General features: G+C 44.2%; 16 non-coding genes across 16 annotated transcripts; all 16 read right to left on the bottom strand.

The window, feature by feature from the left end:
- Positions 1–433: 433 nt before the first annotated feature.
- On the bottom strand, positions 434–624 carry LOC141226994 (U2 spliceosomal RNA). The gene has a single exon (XR_012294107.1). It is a non-coding gene; the product is annotated as a U2 spliceosomal RNA (small nuclear RNA).
- A 1115-nt stretch (positions 625–1739) lies between these two features.
- Positions 1740–1930, bottom strand: LOC141226915 (U2 spliceosomal RNA). Its single transcript, XR_012294031.1, has one exon. It is a non-coding gene; the product is annotated as a U2 spliceosomal RNA (small nuclear RNA).
- Positions 1931–3045: 1115 nt separating this feature from the next.
- On the bottom strand, positions 3046–3236 carry LOC141226914 (U2 spliceosomal RNA). The gene has a single exon (XR_012294030.1). It is a non-coding gene; the product is annotated as a U2 spliceosomal RNA (small nuclear RNA).
- Positions 3237–4348: 1112 nt separating this feature from the next.
- LOC141227056 (U2 spliceosomal RNA) lies at positions 4349–4539 on the bottom strand. The gene has a single exon (XR_012294166.1). It is a non-coding gene; the product is annotated as a U2 spliceosomal RNA (small nuclear RNA).
- Positions 4540–5654: 1115 nt separating this feature from the next.
- On the bottom strand, positions 5655–5845 carry LOC141226913 (U2 spliceosomal RNA). Its single transcript, XR_012294029.1, has one exon. It is a non-coding gene; the product is annotated as a U2 spliceosomal RNA (small nuclear RNA).
- Positions 5846–6960: 1115 nt separating this feature from the next.
- Positions 6961–7151, bottom strand: LOC141226911 (U2 spliceosomal RNA). The gene has a single exon (XR_012294027.1). It is a non-coding gene; the product is annotated as a U2 spliceosomal RNA (small nuclear RNA).
- A 1115-nt stretch (positions 7152–8266) lies between these two features.
- On the bottom strand, positions 8267–8457 carry LOC141226910 (U2 spliceosomal RNA). The gene has a single exon (XR_012294026.1). It is a non-coding gene; the product is annotated as a U2 spliceosomal RNA (small nuclear RNA).
- A 1115-nt stretch (positions 8458–9572) lies between these two features.
- Positions 9573–9763, bottom strand: LOC141226909 (U2 spliceosomal RNA). The gene has a single exon (XR_012294025.1). It is a non-coding gene; the product is annotated as a U2 spliceosomal RNA (small nuclear RNA).
- A 1115-nt stretch (positions 9764–10878) lies between these two features.
- On the bottom strand, positions 10879–11069 carry LOC141226907 (U2 spliceosomal RNA). The gene has a single exon (XR_012294024.1). It is a non-coding gene; the product is annotated as a U2 spliceosomal RNA (small nuclear RNA).
- Positions 11070–12184: 1115 nt separating this feature from the next.
- LOC141226906 (U2 spliceosomal RNA) lies at positions 12185–12375 on the bottom strand. Its single transcript, XR_012294023.1, has one exon. It is a non-coding gene; the product is annotated as a U2 spliceosomal RNA (small nuclear RNA).
- A 1115-nt stretch (positions 12376–13490) lies between these two features.
- On the bottom strand, positions 13491–13681 carry LOC141226904 (U2 spliceosomal RNA). Its single transcript, XR_012294021.1, has one exon. It is a non-coding gene; the product is annotated as a U2 spliceosomal RNA (small nuclear RNA).
- A 1115-nt stretch (positions 13682–14796) lies between these two features.
- On the bottom strand, positions 14797–14987 carry LOC141226903 (U2 spliceosomal RNA). The gene has a single exon (XR_012294020.1). It is a non-coding gene; the product is annotated as a U2 spliceosomal RNA (small nuclear RNA).
- A 1115-nt stretch (positions 14988–16102) lies between these two features.
- On the bottom strand, positions 16103–16293 carry LOC141226902 (U2 spliceosomal RNA). Its single transcript, XR_012294019.1, has one exon. It is a non-coding gene; the product is annotated as a U2 spliceosomal RNA (small nuclear RNA).
- A 1115-nt stretch (positions 16294–17408) lies between these two features.
- LOC141226901 (U2 spliceosomal RNA) lies at positions 17409–17599 on the bottom strand. Its single transcript, XR_012294018.1, has one exon. It is a non-coding gene; the product is annotated as a U2 spliceosomal RNA (small nuclear RNA).
- A 1115-nt stretch (positions 17600–18714) lies between these two features.
- Positions 18715–18905, bottom strand: LOC141226900 (U2 spliceosomal RNA). Its single transcript, XR_012294017.1, has one exon. It is a non-coding gene; the product is annotated as a U2 spliceosomal RNA (small nuclear RNA).
- A 1115-nt stretch (positions 18906–20020) lies between these two features.
- Positions 20021–20206, bottom strand: LOC141227164 (U2 spliceosomal RNA). Its single transcript, XR_012294262.1, has one exon. It is a non-coding gene; the product is annotated as a U2 spliceosomal RNA (small nuclear RNA).
- Positions 20207–21444: the final 1238 nt, after the last annotated feature.

Below are 21444 nucleotides of genomic sequence, written 5' to 3'. Positions count from 1 at the left end.
CCAGCGCACATACCTGTTAGCTCAGGTGAGTTTAAAAGGCTGCTGTTGATAACAAGGGCATTTGCTAAATAGATGGTGTGTGTGCAACAATATACTGAAAGGTCAATTATATTGTGCAGCTTATCTCACCACCTGTAGTTATTTAGGTGAAAGCTCCAAAATGCTTGCCTAATATGTCTGTTTATCCAAAAGGAAGTAAAAAGGGAGAGCTAGAAAGATAGCATTGCATCACATTACATGGCAATGCAATGCACAGTTGCTGAAGTTGAACCAAAATGAGCTTGTAATCTGGCTTCTGCAACTTTGAACATGAAAAATCCAATGAGGAGAAGAAAAGCAAAGCCAAAGAGTCCATCCCAAAATCCGACAAACAAGCAAAATGAACAAAAAACATTGAATTCAATTCTTTCTGATTTTAGAAACTGCATTAAAGAAGTGGTGCACCGGTCCTGGAGATACTGCAATACCAAGTCAATGCGTGGAGTGGACAGAGCAAGCTCTTTTTCCATCTCCCTGTTCTAAAAATCCATTTAATATATGGTCCCCAGATAGGGGACGTATCAGATATTAAACTGATAAGAACAGATACTACACTTGATCTTAGCCAAAAGGCCGAGAAGCGATAACCAGAATTGGTTTCAAACTACGGAGCCACCCAAGGATCCTGAAAAGTCCATTTGTGGAGATGAGCTCCTGGACTCCCGTTAAGAAGACATGTTGTCAACCTCTAGATCCCTTACATGCCTGCACTTTTCGGCTTGCTGCTGCTGCAATCCACGCGTTTTAGATCTGCATAACTCCACCTCTTTAAACACAGCACCTTCACCCCCTGCTGTTCCCACCCGCCTCAACACCATTGGAAGGGAGGAGAACCAATTAAGGCGGGGGGTGGGGTGGAACGAGCAGCTGTCTACCCTTAGCAGGAGGGCTCCTGATTACATACCTCTCCTGCTGCTGCTGCTGCTGGCTGTCCAGCAGCAGACTGAAGGTGGCTGCTGCTGTGCACAGGTATATAAAGGCTCAGAGCCTATTATGACACGCGCAGCCAGCGTTCCATTGCCACATTCCATCTACTGCAGGCAGGATACCTGGCTGGCTGAATGTCGCTGAGAAGCTCACAGAGACCGCCATAAGCAACAGTTTAACAGAATGCCACAGACTAATCAACCAAACTTTTTGGGTTGGGTTCTCTTTTATAGTCTGCAGGCATTAAGTGAAAGAAGTCAGTGTTCCAGCAGAAGGAGACAACGTTTCAGAAAAGGCATTGTAGCAAACCAAAAAAGAAATTTTAAGCGCAGCAGAGTAACCAGCGCACATACCTGTTAGCTCAGGTGAGTTTAAAAGGCTGCTGTTGATAACAAGGGCATTTGCTAAATAGATGGTGTGTGTGCAACAATATACTGAAAGGTCAATTATATTGTGCAGCTTATCTCACCACCTGTAGTTATTTAGGTGAAAGCTCCAAAATGCTTGCCTAATATGTCTGTTTATCCAAAAGGAAGTAAAAAGGGAGAGCTAGAAAGATAGCATTGCATCACATTACATGGCAATGCAATGCACAGTTGCTGAAGTTGAACCAAAATGAGCTTGTAATCTGGCTTCTGCAACTTTGAACATGAAAAATCCAATGAGGAGAAGAAAAGCAAAGCCAAAGAGTCCATCCCAAAATCCAACAAACAAGCAAAATGAACAAAAAACATTGAATTCAATTCTTTCTGATTTTAGAAACTGCATTAAAGAAGGGGTGCACCGGTCCTGGAGATACTGCAATACCAGGTCAATGCGTGGAGTGGACAGAGCAAGCTCTTTTTCCATCTCCCTGTTCTAAAAATCCATTTAATATATGGTCCCCAGATAGGGGACGTATCAGATATTAAACTGATAAGAACAGATACTACACTTGATCTTAGCCAAAAGGCCGAGAAGCGATAACCAGAATTGGTTTCAAACTACGGAGCCACCCAAGGATCCTGAAAAGTCCATTTGTGGAGATGAGCTCCTGGACTCCCGTTAAGAAGACATGTTGTCAACCTCTAGATCCCTTACATGCCTGCACTTTTCGGCTTGCTGCTGCTGCAATCCACGCGTTTTAGATCTGCATAACTCCACCTCTTTAAACACAGCACCTTCACCCCCTGCTGTTCCCACCCGCCTCAACACCGTTGGAAGGGAGGAGAACCAATTAAGGCGGGGGGTGGGGTGGAACGAGCAGCTGTCTACCCTTAGCAGGAGGGCTCCTGATTACATACCTCTCCTGCTGCTGCTGCTGCTGGCTGTCCAGCAGCAGACTGAAGGTGGCTGCTGCTGTGCACAGGTATATAAAGGCTCAGAGCCTATTATGACACGCGCAGCCAGCGTTCCATTGCCACATTCCATCTACTGCAGGCAGGATACCTGGCTGGCTGAATGTCGCTGAGAAGCTCACAGAGACCGCCATAAGCAACAGTTTAACAGAATGCCACAGACTAATCAACCAAACTTTTTGGGTTGGGTTCTCTTTTATAGTCTGCAGGCATTAAATGAAAGAAGTCAGTGTTCCAGCAGAAGGAGACAACGTTTCAGAAAAGGCATTGTAGCAAACCAAAAAAGAAATTTTAAGCGCAGCAGAGTAACCAGCGCACATACCTGTTAGCTCAGGTGAGTTTAAAAGGCTGCTGTTGATAACAAGGGCATTTGCTAAATAGATGGTGTGTGTGCAACAATATACTGAAAGGTCAATTATATTGTGCAGCTTATCTCACCACCTGTAGTTATTTAGGTGAAAGCTCCAAAATGCTTGCCTAATATGTCTGTTTATCCAAAAGGAAGTAAAAAGGGAGAGCTAGAAAGATAGCATTGCATCACATTACATGGCAATGCAATGCACAGTTGCTGAAGTTGAACCAAAATGAGCTTGTAATCTGGCTTCTGCAACTTTGAACATGAAAAATCCAATGAGGAGAAGAAAAGCAAAGCCAAAGAGTCCATCCCAAAATCCGACAAACAAGCAAAATGAACAAAAAACATTGAATTCAATTCTTTCTGATTTTAGAAACTGCATTAAAGAAGGGGTGCACCGGTCCTGGAGATACTGCAATACCAGGTCAATGCGTGGAGTGGACAGAGCAAGCTCTTTTTCCATCTCCCTGTTCTAAAAATCCATTTAATATATGGTCCCCAGATAGGGGACGTATCAGATATTAAACTGATAAGAACAGATACTACACTTGATCTTAGCCAAAAGGCCGAGAAGCGATAACCAGAATTGGTTTCAAACTACGGAGCCACCCAAGGATCCTGAAAAGTCCATTTGTGGAGATGAGCTCCTGGACTCCCGTTAAGAAGACATGTTGTCAACCTCTAGATCCCTTACATGCCTGCACTTTTCGGCTTGCTGCTGCTGCAATCCACGCGTTTTAGATCTGCATAACTCCACCTCTTTAAACACAGCACCTTCACCCCCTGCTGTTCCCACCCGCCTCAACACCGTTGGAAGGGAGGAGAACCAATTAAGGCGGGGGGTGGGGTGGAACGAGCAGCTGTCTACCCTTAGCAGGAGGGCTCCTGATTACATACCTCTCCTGCTGCTGCTGCTGGCTGTCCAGCAGCAGACTGAAGGTGGCTGCTGCTGTGCACAGGTATATAAAGGCTCAGAGCCTATTATGACACGCGCAGCCAGCGTTCCATTGCCACATTCCATCTACTGCAGGCAGGATACCTGGCTGGCTGAATGTCGCTGAGAAGCTCACAGAGACCGCCATAAGCAACAGTTTAACAGAATGCCACAGACTAATCAACCAAACTTTTTGGGTTGGGTTCTCTTTTATAGTCTGCAGGCATTAAATGAAAGAAGTCAGGGTTCCAGCAGAAGGAGACAACGTTTCAGAAAAGGCATTGTAGCAAACCAAAAAAGAAATTTTAAGCGCAGCAGAGTAACCAGCGCACATACCTGTTAGCTCAGGTGAGTTTAAAAGGCTGCTGTTGATAACAAGGGCATTTGCTAAATAGATGGTGTGTGTGCAACAATATACTGAAAGGTCAATTATATTGTGCAGCTTATCTCACCACCTGTAGTTATTTAGGTGAAAGCTCCAAAATGCTTGCCTAATATGTCTGTTTATCCAAAAGGAAGTAAAAAGGGAGAGCTAGAAAGATAGCATTGCATCACATTACATGGCAATGCAATGCACAGTTGCTGAAGTTGAACCAAAATGAGCTTGTAATCTGGCTTCTGCAACTTTGAACATGAAAAATCCAATGAGGAGAAGAAAAGCAAAGCCAAAGAGTCCATCCCAAAATCCGACAAACAAGCAAAATGAACAAAAAACATTGAATTCAATTCTTTCTGATTTTAGAAACTGCATTAAAGAAGGGGTGCACCGGTCCTGGAGATACTGCAATACCAGGTCAATGCGTGGAGTGGACAGAGCAAGCTCTTTTTCCATCTCCCTGTTCTAAAAATCCATTTAATATATGGTCTCCAGATAGGGGACGTATCAGATATTAAACTGATAAGAACAGATACTACACTTGATCTTAGCCAAAAGGCCGAGAAGCGATAACCAGAATTGGTTTCAAACTACGGAGCCACCCAAGGATCCTGAAAAGTCCATTTGTGGAGATGAGCTCCTGGACTCCCGTTAAGAAGACATGTTGTCAACCTCTAGATCCCTTACATGCCTGCACTTTTCGGCTTGCTGCTGCTGCAATCCACGCGTTTTAGATCTGCATAACTCCACCTCTTTAAACACAGCACCTTCACCCCCTGCTGTTCCCACCCGCCTCAACACCGTTGGAAGGGAGGAGAACCAATTAAGGCGGGGGGTGGGGTGGAGCGAGCAGCTGTCTACCCTTAGCAGGAGGGCTCCTGATTACATACCTCTCCTGCTGCTGCTGCTGCTGGCTGTCCAGCAGCAGACTGAAGGTGGCTGCTGCTGTGCACAGGTATATAAAGGCTCAGAGCCTATTATGACACGCGCAGCCAGCGTTCCATTGCCACATTCCATCTACTGCAGGCAGGATACCTGGCTGGCTGAATGTCGCTGAGAAGCTCACAGAGACCGCCATAAGCAACAGTTTAACAGAATGCCACAGACTAATCAACCAAACTTTTTGGGTTGGGTTCTCTTTTATAGTCTGCAGGCATTAAATGAAAGAAGTCAGTGTTCCAGCAGAAGGAGACAACGTTTCAGAAAAGGCATTGTAGCAAACCAAAAAAGAAATTTTAAGCGCAGCAGAGTAACCAGCGCACATACCTGTTAGCTCAGGTGAGTTTAAAAGGCTGCTGTTGATAACAAGGGCATTTGCTAAATAGATGGTGTGTGTGCAACAATATACTGAAAGGTCAATTATATTGTGCAGCTTATCTCACCACCTGTAGTTATTTAGGTGAAAGCTCCAAAATGCTTGCCTAATATGTCTGTTTATCCAAAAGGAAGTAAAAAGGGAGAGCTAGAAAGATAGCATTGCATCACATTACATGGCAATGCAATGCACAGTTGCTGAAGTTGAACCAAAATGAGCTTGTAATCTGGCTTCTGCAACTTTGAACATGAAAAATCCAATGAGGAGAAGAAAAGCAAAGCCAAAGAGTCCATCCCAAAATCCGACAAACAAGCAAAATGAACAAAAAACATTGAATTCAATTCTTTCTGATTTTAGAAACTGCATTAAAGAAGGGGTGCACCGGTCCTGGAGATACTGCAATACCAGGTCAATGCGTGGAGTGGACAGAGCAAGCTCTTTTTCCATCTCCCTGTTCTAAAAATCCATTTAATATATGGTCCCCAGATAGGGGACGTATCAGATATTAAACTGATAAGAACAGATACTACACTTGATCTTAGCCAAAAGGCCGAGAAGCGATAACCAGAATTGGTTTCAAACTACGGAGCCACCCAAGGATCCTGAAAAGTCCATTTGTGGAGATGAGCTCCTGGACTCCCGTTAAGAAGACATGTTGTCAACCTCTAGATCCCTTACATGCCTGCACTTTTCGGCTTGCTGCTGCTGCAATCCACGCGTTTTAGATCTGCATAACTCCACCTCTTTAAACACAGCACCTTCACCCCCTGCTGTTCCCACCCGCCTCAACACCGTTGGAAGGGAGGAGAACCAATTAAGGCGGGGGGTGGGGTGGAACGAGCAGCTGTCTACCCTTAGCAGGAGGGCTCCTGATTACATACCTCTCCTGCTGCTGCTGCTGCTGGCTGTCCAGCAGCAGACTGAAGGTGGCTGCTGCTGTGCACAGGTATATAAAGGCTCAGAGCCTATTATGACACGCGCAGCCAGCGTTCCATTGCCACATTCCATCTACTGCAGGCAGGATACCTGGCTGGCTGAATGTCGCTGAGAAGCTCACAGAGACCGCCATAAGCAACAGTTTAACAGAATGCCACAGACTAATCAACCAAACTTTTTGGGTTGGGTTCTCTTTTATAGTCTGCAGGCATTAAATGAAAGAAGTCAGTGTTCCAGCAGAAGGAGACAACGTTTCAGAAAAGGCATTGTAGCAAACCAAAAAAGAAATTTTAAGCGCAGCAGAGTAACCAGCGCACATACCTGTTAGCTCAGGTGAGTTTAAAAGGCTGCTGTTGATAACAAGGGCATTTGCTAAATAGATGGTGTGTGTGCAACAATATACTGAAAGGTCAATTATATTGTGCAGCTTATCTCACCACCTGTAGTTATTTAGGTGAAAGCTCCAAAATGCTTGCCTAATATGTCTGTTTATCCAAAAGGAAGTAAAAAGGGAGAGCTAGAAAGATAGCATTGCATCACATTACATGGCAATGCAATGCACAGTTGCTGAAGTTGAACCAAAATGAGCTTGTAATCTGGCTTCTGCAACTTTGAACACGAAAAATCCAATGAGGAGAAGAAAAGCAAAGCCAAAGAGTCCATCCCAAAATCCGACAAACAAGCAAAATGAACAAAAAACATTGAATTCAATTCTTTCTGATTTTAGAAACTGCATTAAAGAAGGGGTGCACCGGTCCTGGAGATACTGCAATACCAGGTCAATGCGTGGAGTGGACAGAGCAAGCTCTTTTTCCATCTCCCTGTTCTAAAAATCCATTTAATATATGGTCCCCAGATAGGGGACGTATCAGATATTAAACTGATAAGAACAGATACTACACTTGATCTTAGCCAAAAGGCCGAGAAGCGATAACCAGAATTGGTTTCAAACTACGGAGCCACCCAAGGATCCTGAAAAGTCCATTTGTGGAGATGAGCTCCTGGACTCCCGTTAAGAAGACATGTTGTCAACCTCTAGATCCCTTACATGCCTGCACTTTTCGGCTTGCTGCTGCTGCAATCCACGCGTTTTAGATCTGCATAACTCCACCTCTTTAAACACAGCACCTTCACCCCCTGCTGTTCCCACCCGCCTCAACACCGTTGGAAGGGAGGAGAACCAATTAAGGCGGGGGGTGGGGTGGAACGAGCAGCTGTCTACCCTTAGCAGGAGGGCTCCTGATTACATACCTCTCCTGCTGCTGCTGCTGCTGGCTGTCCAGCAGCAGACTGAAGGTGGCTGCTGCTGTGCACAGGTATATAAAGGCTCAGAGCCTATTATGACACGCGCAGCCAGCGTTCCATTGCCACATTCCATCTACTGCAGGCAGGATACCTGGCTGGCTGAATGTCGCTGAGAAGCTCACAGAGACCGCCATAAGCAACAGTTTAACAGAATGCCACAGACTAATCAACCAAACTTTTTGGGTTGGGTTCTCTTTTATAGTCTGCAGGCATTAAATGAAAGAAGTCAGTGTTCCAGCAGAAGGAGACAACGTTTCAGAAAAGGCATTGTAGCAAACCAAAAAAGAAATTTTAAGCGCAGCAGAGTAACCAGCGCACATACCTGTTAGCTCAGGTGAGTTTAAAAGGCTGCTGTTGATAACAAGGGTATTTGCTAAATAGATGGTGTGTGTGCAACAATATACTGAAAGGTCAATTATATTGTGCAGCTTATCTCACCACCTGTAGTTATTTAGGTGAAAGCTCCAAAATGCTTGCCTAATATGTCTGTTTATCCAAAAGGAAGTAAAAAGGGAGAGCTAGAAAGATAGCATTGCATCACATTACATGGCAATGCAATGCACAGTTGCTGAAGTTGAACCAAAATGAGCTTGTAATCTGGCTTCTGCAACTTTGAACATGAAAAATCCAATGAGGAGAAGAAAAGCAAAGCCAAAGAGTCCATCCCAAAATCCGACAAACAAGCAAAATGAACAAAAAACATTGAATTCAATTCTTTCTGATTTTAGAAACTGCATTAAAGAAGGGGTGCACCGGTCCTGGAGATACTGCAATACCAGGTCAATGCGTGGAGTGGACAGAGCAAGCTCTTTTTCCATCTCCCTGTTCTAAAAATCCATTTAATATATGGTCCCCAGATAGGGGACGTATCAGATATTAAACTGATAAGAACAGATACTACACTTGATCTTAGCCAAAAGGCCGAGAAGCGATAACCAGAATTGGTTTCAAACTACGGAGCCACCCAAGGATCCTGAAAAGTCCATTTGTGGAGATGAGCTCCTGGACTCCCGTTAAGAAGACATGTTGTCAACCTCTAGATCCCTTACATGCCTGCACTTTTCGGCTTGCTGCTGCTGCAATCCACGCGTTTTAGATCTGCATAACTCCACCTCTTTAAACACAGCACCTTCACCCCCTGCTGTTCCCACCCGCCTCAACACCGTTGGAAGGGAGGAGAACCAATTAAGGCGGGGGGTGGGGTGGAACGAGCAGCTGTCTACCCTTAGCAGGAGGGCTCCTGATTACATACCTCTCCTGCTGCTGCTGCTGCTGGCTGTCCAGCAGCAGACTGAAGGTGGCTGCTGCTGTGCACAGGTATATAAAGGCTCAGAGCCTATTATGACACGCGCAGCCAGCGTTCCATTGCCACATTCCATCTACTGCAGGCAGGATACCTGGCTGGCTGAATGTCGCTGAGAAGCTCACAGAGACCGCCATAAGCAACAGTTTAACAGAATGCCACAGACTAATCAACCAAACTTTTTGGGTTGGGTTCTCTTTTATAGTCTGCAGGCATTAAATGAAAGAAGTCAGGGTTCCAGCAGAAGGAGACAACGTTTCAGAAAAGGCATTGTAGCAAACCAAAAAAGAAATTTTAAGCGCAGCAGAGTAACCAGCGCACATACCTGTTAGCTCAGGTGAGTTTAAAAGGCTGCTGTTGATAACAAGGGCATTTGCTAAATAGATGGTGTGTGTGCAACAATATACTGAAAGGTCAATTATATTGTGCAGCTTATCTCACCACCTGTAGTTATTTAGGTGAAAGCTCCAAAATGCTTGCCTAATATGTCTGTTTATCCAAAAGGAAGTAAAAAGGGAGAGCTAGAAAGATAGCATTGCATCACATTACATGGCAATGCAATGCACAGTTGCTGAAGTTGAACCAAAATGAGCTTGTAATCTGGCTTCTGCAACTTTGAACATGAAAAATCCAATGAGGAGAAGAAAAGCAAAGCCAAAGAGTCCATCCCAAAATCCGACAAACAAGCAAAATGAACAAAAAACATTGAATTCAATTCTTTCTGATTTTAGAAACTGCATTAAAGAAGGGGTGCACCGGTCCTGGAGATACTGCAATACCAGGTCAATGCGTGGAGTGGACAGAGCAAGCTCTTTTTCCATCTCCCTGTTCTAAAAATCCATTTAATATATGGTCCCCAGATAGGGGACGTATCAGATATTAAACTGATAAGAACAGATACTACACTTGATCTTAGCCAAAAGGCCGAGAAGCGATAACCAGAATTGGTTTCAAACTACGGAGCCACCCAAGGATCCTGAAAAGTCCATTTGTGGAGATGAGCTCCTGGACTCCCGTTAAGAAGACATGTTGTCAACCTCTAGATCCCTTACATGCCTGCACTTTTCGGCTTGCTGCTGCTGCAATCCACGCGTTTTAGATCTGCATAACTCCACCTCTTTAAACACAGCACCTTCACCCCCTGCTGTTCCCACCCGCCTCAACACCGTTGGAAGGGAGGAGAACCAATTAAGGCGGGGGGTGGGGTGGAGCGAGCAGCTGTCTACCCTTAGCAGGAGGGCTCCTGATTACATACCTCTCCTGCTGCTGCTGCTGCTGGCTGTCCAGCAGCAGACTGAAGGTGGCTGCTGCTGTGCACAGGTATATAAAGGCTCAGAGCCTATTATGACACGCGCAGCCAGCGTTCCATTGCCACATTCCATCTACTGCAGGCAGGATACCTGGCTGGCTGAATGTCGCTGAGAAGCTCACAGAGACCGCCATAAGCAACAGTTTAACAGAATGCCACAGACTAATCAACCAAACTTTTTGGGTTGGGTTCTCTTTTATAGTCTGCAGGCATTAAATGAAAGAAGTCAGTGTTCCAGCAGAAGGAGACAACGTTTCAGAAAAGGCATTGTAGCAAACCAAAAAAGAAATTTTAAGCGCAGCAGAGTAACCAGCGCACATACCTGTTAGCTCAGGTGAGTTTAAAAGGCTGCTGTTGATAACAAGGGCATTTGCTAAATAGATGGTGTGTGTGCAACAATATACTGAAAGGTCAATTATATTGTGCAGCTTATCTCACCACCTGTAGTTATTTAGGTGAAAGCTCCAAAATGCTTGCCTAATATGTCTGTTTATCCAAAAGGAAGTAAAAAGGGAGAGCTAGAAAGATAGCATTGCATCACATTACATGGCAATGCAATGCACAGTTGCTGAAGTTGAACCAAAATGAGCTTGTAATCTGGCTTCTGCAACTTTGAACATGAAAAATCCAATGAGGAGAAGAAAAGCAAAGCCAAAGAGTCCATCCCAAAATCCGACAAACAAGCAAAATGAACAAAAAACATTGAATTCAATTCTTTCTGATTTTAGAAACTGCATTAAAGAAGGGGTGCACCGGTCCTGGAGATACTGCAATACCAGGTCAATGCGTGGAGTGGACAGAGCAAGCTCTTTTTCCATCTCCCTGTTCTAAAAATCCATTTAATATATGGTCCCCAGATAGGGGACGTATCAGATATTAAACTGATAAGAACAGATACTACACTTGATCTTAGCCAAAAGGCCGAGAAGCGATAACCAGAATTGGTTTCAAACTACGGAGCCACCCAAGGATCCTGAAAAGTCCATTTGTGGAGATGAGCTCCTGGACTCCCGTTAAGAAGACATGTTGTCAACCTCTAGATCCCTTACATGCCTGCACTTTTCGGCTTGCTGCTGCTGCAATCCACGCGTTTTAGATCTGCATAACTCCACCTCTTTAAACACAGCACCTTCACCCCCTGCTGTTCCCACCCGCCTCAACACCGTTGGAAGGGAGGAGAACCAATTAAGGCGGGGGGTGGGGTGGAACGAGCAGCTGTCTACCCTTAGCAGGAGGGCTCCTGATTACATACCTCTCCTGCTGCTGCTGCTGCTGGCTGTCCAGCAGCAGACTGAAGGTGGCTGCTGCTGTGCACAGGTATATAAAGGCTCAGAGCCTATTATGACACGCGCAGCCAGCGTTCCATTGCCACATTCCATCTACTGCAGGCAGGATACCTGGCTGGCTGAATGTCGCTGAGAAGCTCACAGAGACCGCCATAAGCAACAGTTTAACAGAATGCCACAGACTAATCAACCAAACTTTTTGGGTTGGGTTCTCTTTTATAGTCTGCAGGCATTAAATGAAAGAAGTCAGTGTTCCAGCAGAAGGAGACAACGTTTCAGAAAAGGCATTGTAGCAAACCAAAAAAGAAATTTTAAGCGCAGCAGAGTAACCAGCGCACATACCTGTTAGCTCAGGTGAGTTTAAAAGGCTGCTGTTGATAACAAGGGCATTTGCTAAATAGATGGTGTGTGTGCAACAATATACTGAAAGGTCAATTATATTGTGCAGCTTATCTCACCACCTGTAGTTATTTAGGTGAAAGCTCCAAAATGCTTGCCTAATATGTCTGTTTATCCAAAAGGAAGTAAAAAGGGAGAGCTAGAAAGATAGCATTGCATCACATTACATGGCAATGCAATGCACAGTTGCTGAAGTTGAACCAAAATGAGCTTGTAATCTGGCTTCTGCAACTTTGAACACGAAAAATCCAATGAGGAGAAGAAAAGCAAAGCCAAAGAGTCCATCCCAAAATCCGACAAACAAGCAAAATGAACAAAAAACATTGAATTCAATTCTTTCTGATTTTAGAAACTGCATTAAAGAAGGGGTGCACCGGTCCTGGAGATACTGCAATACCAGGTCAATGCGTGGAGTGGACAGAGCAAGCTCTTTTTCCATCTCCCTGTTCTAAAAATCCATTTAATATATGGTCCCCAGATAGGGGACGTATCAGATATTAAACTGATAAGAACAGATACTACACTTGATCTTAGCCAAAAGGCCGAGAAGCGATAACCAGAATTGGTTTCAAACTACGGAGCCACCCAAGGATCCTGAAAAGTCCATTTGTGGAGATGAGCTCCTGGACTCCCGTTAAGAAGACATGTTGTCAACCTCTAGATCCCTTACATGCCTGCACTTTTCGGCTTGCTGCTGCTGCAATCCACGCGTTTTAGATCTGCATAACTCCACCTCTTTAAACACAGCACCTTCACCCCCTGCTGTTCCCACCCGCCTCAACACCGTTGGAAGGGAGGAGAACCAATTAAGGCGGGGGGTGGGGTGGAACGAGCAGCTGTCTACCCTTAGCAGGAGGGCTCCTGATTACATACCTCTCCTGCTGCTGCTGCTGCTGGCTGTCCAGCAGCAGACTGAAGGTGGCTGCTGCTGTGCACAGGTATATAAAGGCTCAGAGCCTATTATGACACGCGCAGCCAGCGTTCCATTGCCACATTCCATCTACTGCAGGCAGGATACCTGGCTGGCTGAATGTCGCTGAGAAGCTCACAGAGACCGCCATAAGCAACAGTTTAACAGAATGCCACAGACTAATCAACCAAACTTTTTGGGTTGGGTTCTCTTTTATAGTCTGCAGGCATTAAATGAAAGAAGTCAGTGTTCCAGCAGAAGGAGACAACGTTTCAGAAAAGGCATTGTAGCAAACCAAAAAAGAAATTTTAAGCGCAGCAGAGTAACCAGCGCACATACCTGTTAGCTCAGGTGAGTTTAAAAGGCTGCTGTTGATAACAAGGGTATTTGCTAAATAGATGGTGTGTGTGCAACAATATACTGAAAGGTCAATTATATTGTGCAGCTTATCTCACCACCTGTAGTTATTTAGGTGAAAGCTCCAAAATGCTTGCCTAATATGTCTGTTTATCCAAAAGGAAGTAAAAAGGGAGAGCTAGAAAGATAGCATTGCATCACATTACATGGCAATGCAATGCACAGTTGCTGAAGTTGAACCAAAATGAGCTTGTAATCTGGCTTCTGCAACTTTGAACATGAAAAATCCAATGAGGAGAAGAAAAGCAAAGCCAAAGAGTCCATCCCAAAATCCGACAAACAAGCAAAATGAACAAAAAACATTGAATTCAATTCTTTCTGATTTTAGAAACTGCATTAAAGAAGGGGTGCACCGGTCCTGGAGATACTGCAATACCAGGTCAATGCGTGGAGTGGACAGAGCAAGCTCTTTTTCCATCTCCCTGTTCTAAAAATCCATTTAATATATGGTCCCCAGATAGGGGACGTATCAGATATTAAACTGATAAGAACAGATACTACACTTGATCTTAGCCAAAAGGCCGAGAAGCGATAACCAGAATTGGTTTCAAACTACGGAGCCACCCAAGGATCCTGAAAAGTCCATTTGTGGAGATGAGCTCCTGGACTCCCGTTAAGAAGACATGTTGTCAACCTCTAGATCCCTTACATGCCTGCACTTTTCGGCTTGCTGCTGCTGCAATCCACGCGTTTTAGATCTGCATAACTCCACCTCTTTAAACACAGCACCTTCACCCCCTGCTGTTCCCACCCGCCTCAACACCGTTGGAAGGGAGGAGAACCAATTAAGGCGGGGGGTGGGGTGGAACGAGCAGCTGTCTACCCTTAGCAGGAGGGCTCCTGATTACATACCTCTCCTGCTGCTGCTGCTGCTGGCTGTCCAGCAGCAGACTGAAGGTGGCTGCTGCTGTGCACAGGTATATAAAGGCTCAGAGCCTATTATGACATGCGCAGCCAGCGTTCCATTGCCACATTCCATCTACTGCAGGCAGGATACCTGGCTGGCTGAATGTCGCTGAGAAGCTCACAGAGACCGCCATAAGCAACAGTTTAACAGAATGCCACAGACTAATCAACCAAACTTTTTGGGTTGGGTTCTCTTTTATAGTCTGCAGGCATTAAATGAAAGAAGTCAGTGTTCCAGCAGAAGGAGACAACGTTTCAGAAAAGGCATTGTAGCAAACCAAAAAAGAAATTTTAAGCGCAGCAGAGTAACCAGCGCACATACCTGTTAGCTCAGGTGAGTTTAAAAGGCTGCTGTTGATAACAAGGGCATTTGCTAAATAGATGGTGTGTGTGCAACAATATACTGAAAGGTCAATTATATTGTGCAGCTTATCTCACCACCTGTAGTTATTTAGGTGAAAGCTCCAAAATGCTTGCCTAATATGTCTGTTTATCCAAAAGGAAGTAAAAAGGGAGAGCTAGAAAGATAGCATTGCATCACATTACATGGCAATGCAATGCACAGTTGCTGAAGTTGAACCAAAATGAGCTTGTAATCTGGCTTCTGCAACTTTGAACATGAAAAATCCAATGAGGAGAAGAAAAGCAAAGCCAAAGAGTCCATCCCAAAATCCGACAAACAAGCAAAATGAACAAAAAACATTGAATTCAATTCTTTCTGATTTTAGAAACTGCATTAAAGAAGGGGTGCACCGGTCCTGGAGATACTGCAATACCAGGTCAATGCGTGGAGTGGACAGAGCAAGCTCTTTTTCCATCTCCCTGTTCTAAAAATCCATTTAATATATGGTCCCCAGATAGGGGACGTATCAGATATTAAACTGATAAGAACAGATACTACACTTGATCTTAGCCAAAAGGCCGAGAAGCGATAACCAGAATTGGTTTCAAACTACGGAGCCACCCAAGGATCCTGAAAAGTCCATTTGTGGAGATGAGCTCCTGGACTCCCGTTAAGAAGACATGTTGTCAACCTCTAGATCCCTTACATGCCTGCACTTTTCGGCTTGCTGCTGCTGCAATCCACGCGTTTTAGATCTGCATAACTCCACCTCTTTAAACACAGCACCTTCACCCCCTGCTGTTCCCACCCGCCTCAACACCGTTGGAAGGGAGGAGAACCAATTAAGGCGGGGGGTGGGGTGGAACGAGCAGCTGTCTACCCTTAGCAGGAGGGCTCCTGATTACATACCTCTTCTGCTGCTGCTGCTGCTGGCTGTCCAGCAGCAGACTGAAGGTGGCTGCTGCTGTGCACAGGTATATAAAGGCTCAGAGCCTATTATGACACGCGCAGCCAGCGTTCCATTGCCACATTCCATCTACTGCAGGCAGGATACCTGGCTGGCTGAATGTCGCTGAGAAGCTCACAGAGACCGCCATAAGCAACAGTTTAACAGAATGCCACAGACTAATCAACCAAACTTTTTGGGTTGGGTTCTCTTTTATAGTCTGCAGGCATTAAATGAAAGAAGTCAGTGTTCCAGCAGAAGGAGACAACGTTTCAGAAAAGGCATTGTAGCAAACCAAAAAAGAAATTTTAAGCGCAGCAGAGTAACCAGCGCACATACCTGTTAGCTCAGGTGAGTTTAAAAGGCTGCTGTTGATAACAAGGGTATTTGCTAAATAGATGGTGTGTGTGCAACAATATACTGAAAGGTCAATTATATTGTGCAGCTTATCTCACCACCTGTAGTTATTTAGGTGAAAGCTCCAAAATGCTTGTCTAATATGTCTGTTTATCCAAAAGGAAGTAAAAAGGGAGAGCTAGAAAGATAGCATTGCATCACATTACATGGCAATGCAATGCACAGTTGCTGAAGTTGAACCAAAATGAGCTTGTAATCTGGCTTCTGCAACTTTGAACATGAAAAATCCAATGAGGAGAAGAAAAGCAAAGCCAAAGAGTCCATCCCAAAATCCGACAAACAAGCAAAATGAACAAAAAACATTGAATTCAATTCTTTCTGATTTTAGAAACTGCATTAAAGAAGGGGTGCACCGGTCCTGGAGATACTGCAATACCAGGTCAATGCGTGGAGTGGACAGAGCAAGCTCTTTTTCCATCTCCCTGTTCTAAAAATCCATTTAATATATGGTCCCCAGATAGGGGACGTATCAGATATTAAACTGATAAGAACAGATACTACACTTGATCTTAGCCAAAAGGCCGAGAAGCGATAACCAGAATTGGTTTCAAACTACGGAGCCACCCAAGGATCCTGAAAAGTCCATTTGTGGAGATGAGCTCCTGGACTCCCGTTAAGAAGACATGTTGTCAACCTCTAGATCCCTTACATGCCTGCACTTTTCGGCTTGCTGCTGCTGCAATCCACGCGTTTTAGATCTGCATAACTCCACCTCTTTAAACACAGCACCTTCACCCCCTGCTGTTCCCACCCGCCTCAACACCGTTGGAAGGGAGGAGAACCAATTAAGGCGGGGGGTGGGGTGGAACGAGCAGCTGTCTACCCTTAGCAGGAGGGCTCCTGATTACATACCTCTCCTGCTGCTGCTGCTGCTGGCTGTCCAGCAGCAGACTGAGGGTGGCTGCTGCTGTGCACAGGTATATAAAGGCTCAGAGCCTATTATGACACGCGCAGCCAGCGTTCCATTGCCACATTCCATCTACTGCAGGCAGGATACCTGGCTGGCTGAATGTCGCTGAGAAGCTCACAGAGACCGCCATAAGCAACAGTTTAACAGAATGCCACAGACTAATCAACCAAACTTTTTGGGTTGGGTTCTCTTTTATAGTCTGCAGGCATTAAATGAAAGAAGTCAGTGTTCCAGCAGAAGGAGACAACGTTTCAGAAAAGGCATTGTAGCAAACCAAAAAAGAAATTTTAAGCGCAGCAGAGTAACCAGCGCACATACCTGTTAGCTCAGGTGAGTTTAAAAGGCTGCTGTTGATAACAAGGGCATTTGCTAAATAGATGGTGTGTGTGCAACAATATACTGAAAGGTCAATTATATTGTGCAGCTTATCTCACCACCTGTAGTTATTTAGGTGAAAGCTCCAAAATGCTTGCCTAATATGTCTGTTTATCCAAAAGGAAGTAAAAAGGGAGATCTAGAAAGATAGCATTGCATCACATTACATGGCAATGCAATGCACAGTTGCTGAAGTTGAACCAAAATGAGCTTGTAATCTGGCTTCTGCAACTTTGAACATGAAAAATCCAATGAGGAGAAGAAAAGCAAAGCCAAAGAGTCCATCCCAAAATCCGACAAACAAGCAAAATGAACAAAAAACATTGAATTCAATTCTTTCTGATTTTAGAAACTGCATTAAAGAAGGGGTGCACCGGTCCTGGAGATACTGCAATACCAGGTCAATGCGTGGAGTGGACAGAGCAAGCTCTTTTTCCATCTCCCTGTTCTAAAAATCCATTTAATATATGGTCCCCAGATAGGGGACGTATCAGATATTAAACTGATAAGAACAGATACTACACTTGATCTTAGCCAAAAGGCCGAGAAGCGATAACCAGAATTGGTTTCAAACTACGGAGCCACCCAAGGATCCTGAAAAGTCCATTTGTGGAGATGAGCTCCTGGACTCCCGTTAAGAAGACATGTTGTCAACCTCTAGATCCCTTACATGCCTGCACTTTTCGGCTTGCTGCTGCTGCAATCCACGCGTTTTAGATCTGCATAACTCCACCTCTTTAAACACAGCACCTTCACCCCCTGCTGTTCCCACCCGCCTCAACACCGTTGGAAGGGAGGAGAACGAATTAAGGCGGGGGGTGGGGTGGAACGAGCAGCTGTCTACCCTTAGCAGGAGGGCTCCTGATTACATACCTCTCCTGCTGCTGCTGCTGCTGGCTGTCCAGCAGCAGACTGAAGGTGGCTGCTGCTGTGCACAGGTTTATAAAGGCTCAGAGCCTATTATGACACGCGCAGCCAGCGTTCCATTGCCACATTCCATCTACTGCAGGCAGGATACCTGGCTGGCTGAATGTCGCTGAGAAGCTCACAGAGACCGCCATAAGCAACAGTTTAACAGAATGCCACAGACTAATCAACCAAACTTTTTGGGTTGGGTTCTCTTTTATAGTCTGCAGGCATTAAATGAAAGAAGTCAGTGTTCCAGCAGAAGGAGACAACGTTTCAGAAAAGGCATTGTAGCAAACCAAAAAAGAAATTTTAAGCGCAGCAGAGTAACCAGCTCACATACCTGTTAGCTCAGGTGAGTTTAAAAGGCTGCTGTTGATAACAAGGGCATTTGCTAAATAGATGGTGTGTGTGCAACAATATACTGAAAGGTCAATTATATTGTGCAGCTTATCTCACCACCTGTAGTTATTTAGGTGAAAGCTCCAAAATGCTTGCCTAATATGTCTGTTTATCCAAAAGGAAGTAAAAAGGGAGAGCTAGAAAGATAGCATTGCATCACATTACATGGCAATGCAATGCACAGTTGCTGAAGTTGAACCAAAATGAGCTTGTAATCTGGCTTCTGCAACTTTGAACATGAAAAATCCAATGAGGAGAAGAAAAGCAAAGCCAAAGAGTCCATCCCAAAATCCGACAAACAAGCAAAATGAACAAAAAACATTGAATTCAATTCTTTCTGATTTTAGAAACTGCATTAAAGAAGGGGTGCACCGGTCCTGGAGATACTGCAATACCAGGTCAATGCGTGGAGTGGACAGAGCAAGCTCTTTTTCCATCTCCCTGTTCTAAAAATCCATTTAATATATGGTCCCCAGATAGGGGACGTATCAGATATTAAACTGATAAGAACAGATACTACACTTGATCTTAGCCAAAAGGCCGAGAAGCGATAACCAGAATTGGTTTCAAACTACGGAGCCACCCAAGGATCCTGAAAAGTCCATTTGTGGAGATGAGCTCCTGGACTCCCGTTAAGAAGACATGTTGTCAACCTCTAGATCCCTTACATGCCTGCACTTTTCGGCTTGCTGCTGCTGCAATCCACGCGTTTTAGATCTGCATAACTCCACCTCTTTAAACACAGCACCTTCACCCCCTGCTGTTCCCACCCGCCTCAACACCGTTGGAAGGGAGGAGAACCAATTAAGGCGGGGGGTGGGGTGGAACGAGCAGCTGTCTACCCTTAGCAGGAGGGCTCCTGATTACATACCTCTCCTGCTGCTGCTGCTGCTGGCTGTCCAGCAGCAGACTGAAGGTGGCTGCTGCTGTGCACAGGTATATAAAGGCTCAGAGCCTATTATGACACGCGCAGCCAGCGTTCCATTGCCACATTCCATCTACTGCAGGCAGGATACCTGGCTGGCTGAATGTCGCTGAGAAGCTCACAGAGACCGCCATAAGCAACAGTTTAACAGAATGCCACAGACTAATCAACCAAACTTTTTGGGTTGGGTTCTCTTTTATAGTCTGCAGGCATTAAATGAAAGAAGTCAGTGTTCCAGCAGAAGGAGACAACGTTTCAGAAAAGGCATTGTAGCAAACCAAAAAAGAAATTTTAAGCGCAGCAGAGTAACCAGCGCACATACCTGTTAGCTCAGGTGAGTTTAAAAGGCTGCTGTTGATAACAAGGGCATTTGCTAAATAGATGGTGTGTGTGCAACAATATACTGAAAGGTCAATTATATTGTGCAGCTTATCTCACCACCTGTAGTTATTTAGGTGAAAGCTCCAAAATGCTTGCCTAATATGTCTGTTTATCCAAAAGGAAGTAAAAAGGGAGAGCTAGAAAGATAGCATTGCATCACATTACATGGCAATGCAATGCACAGTTGCTGAAGTTGAACCAAAATGAGCTTGTAATCTGGCTTCTGCAACTTTGAACATGAAAAATCCAATGAGGAGAAGAAAAGCAAAGCCAAAGAGTCCATCCCAAAATCCGACAAACAAGCAAAATGAACAAAAAACATTGAATTCAATTCTTTCTGATTTTAGAAACTGCATTAAAGAAGGGGTGCACCGGTCCTGGAGATACTGCAATACCAGGTCAATGCGTGGAGTGGACAGAGCAAGCTCTTTTTCCATCTCCCTGTTCTAAAAATCCATTTAATATATGGTCCCCAGATAGGGGACGTATCAGATATTAAACTGATAAGAACAGATTTTTTTTTTTTTTTTTTTTTTTTAAAACCTATTCAGGTTAAAATTAAAGTCCACTCCACAGTCCTCTTCTCCCCAAAGGGAGACAAGACGTGGACTCCAACTTAAATCATCATCAGGTTTTGGTACTTTTAATGTCAGAAAAAAAAATTACAAAAATACAACAATACTTTCAAAGAAAGAAATGTTTCAGAACCTGAATGGATACCAAAAAAATAAAAATTAAATTATAACTGTATTAACAACAGTAATAACATCAAGTAAAATACTTGTAACCATTATCAAAAGCATGAACCCCAACCCAACTCAGAACCTTAAGGGACAAATCTTCAACCCTTGATGCTGAAAAAACTTGTTTCGATACACCATCTGGTATTCTATATTTCACACAAAAAACATTTTTATCTCTTATTAGTTCTTTCCTAACATTCTCTATAAGATAGTCCAAACGTTTCTCATCATACAACTTACGGTACAACCGGTTAAAATATTCTGCATTCTTTATAAACATAGGTTGTTGAAAAACAACTATATTTTCTTCCATTGCCACCTCCACTTCCTGTTCCTTTCTCTTTTCTTGCTTTTTAACCTTACCACGGCCAGTTCCCTGACTTACACCTCCCATTTCACTCTCTACCCTATCCCCCCAATCTACTCTTGTTTTCTCCATCTCCCTCTGCACTCCTACAGGTTTGCTTTCTTTTCCCTTTACCACCAACACCTTTTCTACACTTTCCTCCTTTCTCTCTACCAAAACCTTTTTAACCACTACCTCCTTCTCTTTATTTCTTTTCCTCTTTGGGCAATTCTTAAAAACATGCGTATCTTCCTGACACAAGTTGCACTTCCTCCGATCTTTACAATCCTTTGACTCATGATCACCTTTTTTGCAAAAACCACATACACCACCCGAACAATTTTCCTTTCCATGCCCGTATTGACGACAAACTCGACAAAAAGTGGGTATACCACTGAAAAAAATATCACCATTTATATTACCCAACTTAAACCTAGCTGGGGGAAGCAACACAGTCCCCTGCTCATCTTCTTTGAAACGGACCAAAAATTTCCACTTCGAAGTCCAAAAACCAAATTCATTATAAATCTTCCCTTTTGGTGTTACTGACAAACAAAAAAACTCCAAAAATGTAAGAACATCCTCTTCGTCCACCAATGGAGAGTACATTTTAACAATGATCCATTTATCTCTAACGGGGAAGTGTGGCATTACACTTATCCCCTCCATTCTTTTATCCTGGCTTGCAGTCATTTT

The sequence above is a fragment of the Phyllobates terribilis genome, unplaced genomic scaffold (genome assembly GCF_046119375.1).
Source record: "Phyllobates terribilis strain yellow unplaced genomic scaffold, ASM4611937v1 Scaffold_416__1_contigs__length_1633014, whole genome shotgun sequence".
Classification (NCBI taxonomy): domain Eukaryota; kingdom Metazoa; phylum Chordata; class Amphibia; order Anura; family Dendrobatidae; genus Phyllobates; species Phyllobates terribilis.
The sequence above is the reverse complement of the archived record's forward strand: the minus strand, read 5'-3'. Positions and strand labels throughout refer to the sequence as shown.